Source organism: Orcinus orca, chromosome 1, assembly GCF_937001465.1.
Source record: "Orcinus orca chromosome 1, mOrcOrc1.1, whole genome shotgun sequence".
Taxonomy (NCBI): Eukaryota; Metazoa; Chordata; class Mammalia; order Artiodactyla; family Delphinidae; genus Orcinus; species Orcinus orca.
Window position 1 is genome coordinate 186,572,404 of NC_064559.1, and position 6,030 is coordinate 186,578,433.

General features: G+C 57.9%; 1 protein-coding gene across 3 annotated transcripts in view; it reads right to left on the reverse strand.

Annotated features, from left to right (window-relative positions):
* ZNF362 (zinc finger protein 362) overlaps nucleotides 1-5,691 on the reverse strand; it is a 37,401-nt gene extending 31,710 nt beyond the window's left edge. Inside the window, exon 1 of one of the 3 annotated variants that reach the window (XM_033422224.2) lies at nucleotides 5,330-5,691. The gene's annotated coding sequence lies outside the window, so the exon portion shown is untranslated. The remainder of the gene's footprint in view (nucleotides 1-5,329) is intronic. The other 2 variants (XM_033422226.2, XM_033422228.2) reach the window with 2 other exon arrangements.
* Nucleotides 5,692-6,030: the final 339 nt, after the last annotated feature.

The window sequence follows — 6,030 nt, forward strand, 5'->3', positions numbered from 1 at the left end:
CAATCCCACCCAAGTCCAGGTGGGGCGCTGGGCCCTCTGCAGCCCTGCACCTCGAGGAGTGTTACCCCCATTGTGAAGACGAGGAGGCCGATGCAACAGAGGGAGCAGCTCCCCAACCAGGGCTGTCGTTGCCTTTGAACCCCAAGGCACATATTGCGGCAGCCTGTTGGCACCTGAGGAGAGGAAAGCCCACCAGGCAAAGCGTCGGGATGTGTGGACAAGGCCTACTCCTCTCCTTTCCCGCTGTAGTTTCCCCAATGGACGGAATGAGGTTTGGCTGGATAATCTGTGAGGTCCACCTCTCCTCAATTAGTGTGTGACTTTAGATCTCAAATGGTTCCCCACGAACTGGGTATACATGCGGCTACATGGAAAGATAACTGTCCTCTTTCCCCCAGTACACCAAGCCTTTCCAATACCCTGGACCAGGGCCTAGCACGGTGCTACAGAGACAGGAGGAGCTCGGGATGCATGTACGCTCAGTGCCCGGTCACACATTCAACACCGAGCACCGAGGAGGCCTGCCCTCAGGGAGCTCACAACCCAGTGGGGAAAGAGAAGCTACTGAAGTCATCAAACTATAAGGTCCAAAGCACTGGGAAACCGTAACACTAACATCACTTCCCAAGTGTTATTCACAGGGGGAGGTGCAGCACTTCACACTGTGTAAAGACCTTTCCAGCAATGACAACTGTCTGACAAAGGGAGGCTAGGGGGCCTGGTGAGGAGGGAACTCCCTGCCACTCTAGCGGAGATCAGAGGCCCTCTTGTCAAGGATGTGGGAAGGGAGTTCCCGCTCTGTGCAGGGATCAGGTGAGGCTGGGCTTCCCCTCACCAGCTGTGGGATTCTAAGGCAGAGTCCCAGGGTGCTGGGTTCAAATCGCACGATGTGCCTGTTGAGCTCTGTGAACTTGGGCAAGTTCCCTAATCTGTGCCTCCATTTCCTTGGCTGTAAAATGGGGGTAATAACAATGAGGATTAAACATGTCAGCATTTATAAAGCCTTTTGGAACACGGCCTGGCGCAGCGTAAGCACTCTGGGCCACTAAATAAGTAAGGCAGTGAGAGCTCTTTGTAAAGGGTCTAAGTCCCAGATTGGATCAAGCACGGACTCCAGTGTCAAAGGTTCTGAGGCAGAAATCTTCTTAGATGCTAAGGTTCTGAGATTGAAAGAGACTAGGATTCTTAGATCCCATGATTTAATCATCTCATTATCTCCTGACAACAGCCCGGAGCCTCCCAGGGGAGGAGAGGGCAGAGCCTGGTGTCACTTCATCTCCCAGGGGCTGCCCCGCAGCCAGGGCGGCATCTCCTCACATCCACCAAAGCCACAGCCACCCCGTCCTGGACCCACCTGCCCACTCGCCTGCGTGGGGTTTAAGCATGTGACAGCTGTGCGGACAGGCAAGGCTTAGTGCAAATAAACAAATACACGAAGTTTCGGATACTGATGAGAGCTGCAAGGGCTGATGTGACCGAGAGTGACAGTGGGAAGCTATCACAGAGCAGGTGGCCAGGGAAGCCCCAGCTGAGCCGAAACCTGTAAAACAAAAAGGCGCCAGCCGTGCAAGCATTCCAGGTCGGGGGTGGATGTGCAAAGGCCCTGCCAACAGGCTTTGTAAATTCGAGGTGCAGAAAGAAGCTGGTGTGGCTGGAAGTGGTGAGACTGGGGGGTAGAGGGGAAGCTGAGGTGGAGGGGTGGGCAGGCCCAGACCATAAAGGGCCTTGTAGGCCCCTAAAGGACTTTGGATTCTAGTTCTTCAAAATGCCTAGGAAATATTAAAAGAGTTTCAGCAGGGGAATGACAAGGCTAAACAAGGCTTTCAGGGTCCCCAGATCATGATCATTGGGCTCATTCTGAAACCAGCACGATGGTTTTCAAAATCAAGGCAGGGCCTGAGGTGGTAATCAACAATCCTTCTAATTCAGTTGGTGTACACTGAGCTCCTACTACATGCCTGGCCACGGCGGGGAGACATCACAGACACTCTTGTGTTCGTTCCCAACAAGCCATGAGAGAGTCACAGAGATTACCGCATTTTAAAGATCAAGAAATCGAGGCTCAGAGAGGGGAAGAATGTGCCCAAAGTCACACGAGCCATACACCACACTGTACAAACTGTAAAGACAAATGGATCTTGGTCCCAGGACCCAGATTCACCATCATGGTAGTGGTATTTTCAAGTCCCTGCTTCTCCAAGAGACCTTCCCTGAGGACTCATGTAGGCACCCATGGATACTGCCCTAGCTAGTGCTTTCTGCACCCTGTTAGCTTTGGAGCCCTGAAGGACTGTCCTTGTATTTCACATGGCTGTCCAACCTGGGCAGGTAAGCTAGGGACTGGCTGGCTGGACAGATGAACGTATGTATGGATGGATGGATGGGAGGGCAGATGGATGACTACTGAAATGACTAACCAATAAACTAATGAATGTACAATGAAAGAATAAAAGAATAATCTAGCAAACTAATGAATGAACTAATGGATGAAGGAAGGAAGGAAGGAAGGAAGGAAGGAAGGAAGGACTCTCACTTTACAGAGGCAGGGAAGTGTCTGCCCAGGGAGGAGCTGGGGCCAGGCTAGCTTCAGACCCAGTCCACACCTCACCCACACACCAACGGCCATCTTGCCCCCATCCCCCAGACCACAAACAGCCTATTCCTTAGCCCCCGGGACAAAGCCATGCCTCTGCCAGGTGCTGGCCATTATAGTGCCCGTGGCCCCATCACCATAACCACCAGCAAGCAGTGGAATCTGGTGGGAGGTAGAGTGCTTCACTCCCCCTCTGAGTGTCTCACAGACAAAAGGAGACAGGAGACAGGCTCCGCTCCTAGCTGGGACCCAAACTGCTGGGTGACTTCAAGCACGTGGCTGCCCCTCTCTGAGCCGAGATGACCTCTCAGGGCCTTTTCAGCTCTGACATTCTTTAAGGGGTGGGCTTCTAGATTTTTTACACAGTCACTGGGGTAAGCAGAAGAATTTGAAAGATCAAAAACTAGCAGTTGGGAAAGACACCTGTCCACAAGTACCAAAGTCCACCCAGGAAAAGGCTCCCTGGACAAGGAGTCCGGAAGCTTGAGTTTAAGCCCTCCTCTATCACTGCTTAACCTCTCCAAGCCTCAGTTTCCTAAATTTTAAAATGGGGTTAAGTATCCCCCACCTTGACAATTTCACCTGAGTTTCTGGGAGAAACCTGACGTGATAACAATCACGCACTACACTGTGCAAACTGTAAAGTTCCCTTCACTCAGGCAGGATTATGATGGCGGTGGGCAGGGGTAGGAGTGAAGGTGGACATGCTGTCCCATTCCAGTCCAGTTCTGTCCAAAATGACTCTTCCAGGGGTCAGACCCCCAACAGAGAACGGTGGAGAGAGCCCAGATGTAAAAACCTGAAATCTGAGTCCCTGTCTCAGCTCTCCATCTAACTGGCAATGTGACTTTGGGACAATCACTTCCCCTCTCTAGACTTCAGTTTCTCCATCAGAAAAATGCCTGGCTTAGTACCCTCTGGCTCAGACATGCCAAGTTCTGCAGCCCTGAATCCCTAAGCCCCAGGCTTCAACCCCTGGCTCTGCCCGAAGTGAGCTCACCCTGCCCTGTGGAGTCACAGACCAGGAGTGACTGGAGGGGTCTCCCCTCCAGGAGACCTTGGGGAAGGGGTTAGACAGGCTTAGGGTCCTCCCAGGACAGACAAACTCTCCCAAAAGGGAAAGACCACACCCAACCAAGGCTGCCCAGGTGACTTGGACAGCGCCAGCCACCCCAGACCTCGTGGGCCTGGCCTTCAGAACACTTCTGTAGCCTCAAAGCCAGCAAGCCCTGACCTGTCCAGAGAAATACTTCAGGAACTTCACCCAAGTCCAAACTGCCTCCAACAGGGAGCCTCCAGGGCAGGGCAGGGGCGGCAGAGTGGGTAAGAGCACACCGCAGGGAAGAGGCTCAGACGACCACCACCGGACAACCTCTCCTGGCCCCTCCCCTCAGACAGGTCCCCCTGGGGCTGCCGGCCTGCACCCAGCCAAGAGCCAACCACCTGGGGGCATTTAGCACCAGAAGCCACCTACCACGGCCAGGAGGCCCACCAGGTCGGGGAAGGGGCTCTCCAACTGCCGAGCACACTTGCCCAAGGGCTCAGGGAGCTACCGCAGCACCCAGGGCAGGATTTCCGCCTACAATGGGGCCCCGGCCACCCATGAAGGAGACAGGCCCACCCCACCCCCAGCTCAGAGCTCTGAGGGTTCCACACTGCTCCAGGGCTGGGTGGGGGAGAGCAGGATTACTTCCTCATGCTGAGGGTCTTAGTTGGAAACCCAGGGCCCACTCAGAGCCCCTATTGCCAACCCTCTCCTCCAAATCTGAGAATATAGTTCCTTACAATGCCGTTTTACGCGGCCTCTTCCAAAAGACATTTCCTAGTCCCCCGAAACCCCCGTCCCCAATCCTCCACATCCCCCCCGCAGCTCTGGGGAAATCGGCAGTTAACTTTTTCCCAAAAATCCCGCAGAGGCAGCTGGCTGGGGGGAGAAATGAGCCCCGAGATCCTTTCGCGGCATTTCACCGCCTTCCAAAAGAAAAAAAAAAAAAAAAAACTAAAAAAAAAGAGAAAACTTTCGGAGTTAACTTTAAATTCCCAACCCTCCCCCCAAAATCGCCCAGCGGCTTCCTTTTTTTTTTTTTCTCTTTAAAGTGCAATTGCATTGTGTCTCACCTCCCCGAAAGGCTCGCGGCTCTCGCCAAAGAAAAGGAAAAAAGCCAACCCTTCGGGTGCCCCCTCTGCTTCCAGCCGCCTCTCCCACATTCTCAGACAGTTTTATTAAAATTTTCAGACAAAAGAAAAACAAAAATGGCAGCCTGGCTTATTTTTAAAACAGGACAGGGACGCCATATTCTGCAGATCTGCAAAAAAAGGGAGAAATCCGGCACTGGCCGCTCCACCCGGCCGGCTGCAAAGTGCGCGAACCGCGTCGTTTGCAATCCGTTTATTTGCATTAAGCCCCATGAATCATTGTTTACCGGAGAATTGCAGCAGGTTTGAATAGCCCGGCTTAAGAAAACACACACACGCGCGCGCACACACACACACACACACACACACACGCACACGCACACTCGGAGAGCAGACCAGACACACCGCCGGAGACACTTCCTACCCCGCGCGCCGCTACCGCCGCCGCTCCGGGCCGGGCCCGAGGTGCAGGCGGCCCCGGGCCCTCTGAGCGCCCCGGCCCGCGCGGCCGGCCCCCCGCCCGCAACTCGGCGCAACTTTCCCGCGGGCGGGCGCCCGCCGCCGCCGGGCCCGCTCCCCGCGCTCCGGGCCCGCACGGACCTGGCTGTGCTGGCGGCGGCTCCGGGACGCGGCCGCAGCCCCGCGCCCGGCGGCCCGAGTAGGGCCGGGCTGGGGCTCCGGCTCCGGGCTCCGGCTCCGGCTCGGTGCGGAGCCGCGCGCAAACCTTCCGGGTCGCCTGCTGTTCACTTCTGGGTTCTGCAAGCGCCGAGGCGGCGGCGGCGGCGGCGGCGGCGGCGGGAGGCTGGGTCTGCAGCGCCGCGCGGCCCCCCGTGCGCTCGGCGAGCCCCCGCGCCAGGCGCCCGGCTCCGGGGGGGGCCGCGTCGGGCCCCCGCCTCTCCGGCTGCGCAGCCCGTCCGGCCCCGGGGGCTCCCGCGAGTGGGCAGCGCCGGGCGCGGGCGACGGCGCGGGAGAGGAGGGGGCCGGGCGGGGGGCGGGGGCGGGCCGCGCGCTGGGGGCCCCGCTTGGGCCCCGGGGCCTCGTCTCGCGCTCGCCGCCGCCGCCGCCGCTGCCGCCTCTCAAAGTTGCGCGGCGCCCCCCGCCCGCGCCGCGCCGGAGGCAGAGCCACAAAGGAACTCCTCGCCCCCCTCCGCCCGCCCGAGCCGCGCGGGGAGGGCACCGGCGCCCGGCCCTAGGCCAGCCCCTTCCCCAGCACGGGGGCTCCCGGGGCCCCGGCTGCCGCGGCCATTGTCCCGCCCAGGCCCCCTCCCCGGCGACGGCGGACGGGGTCCTGGGCCTGGCGG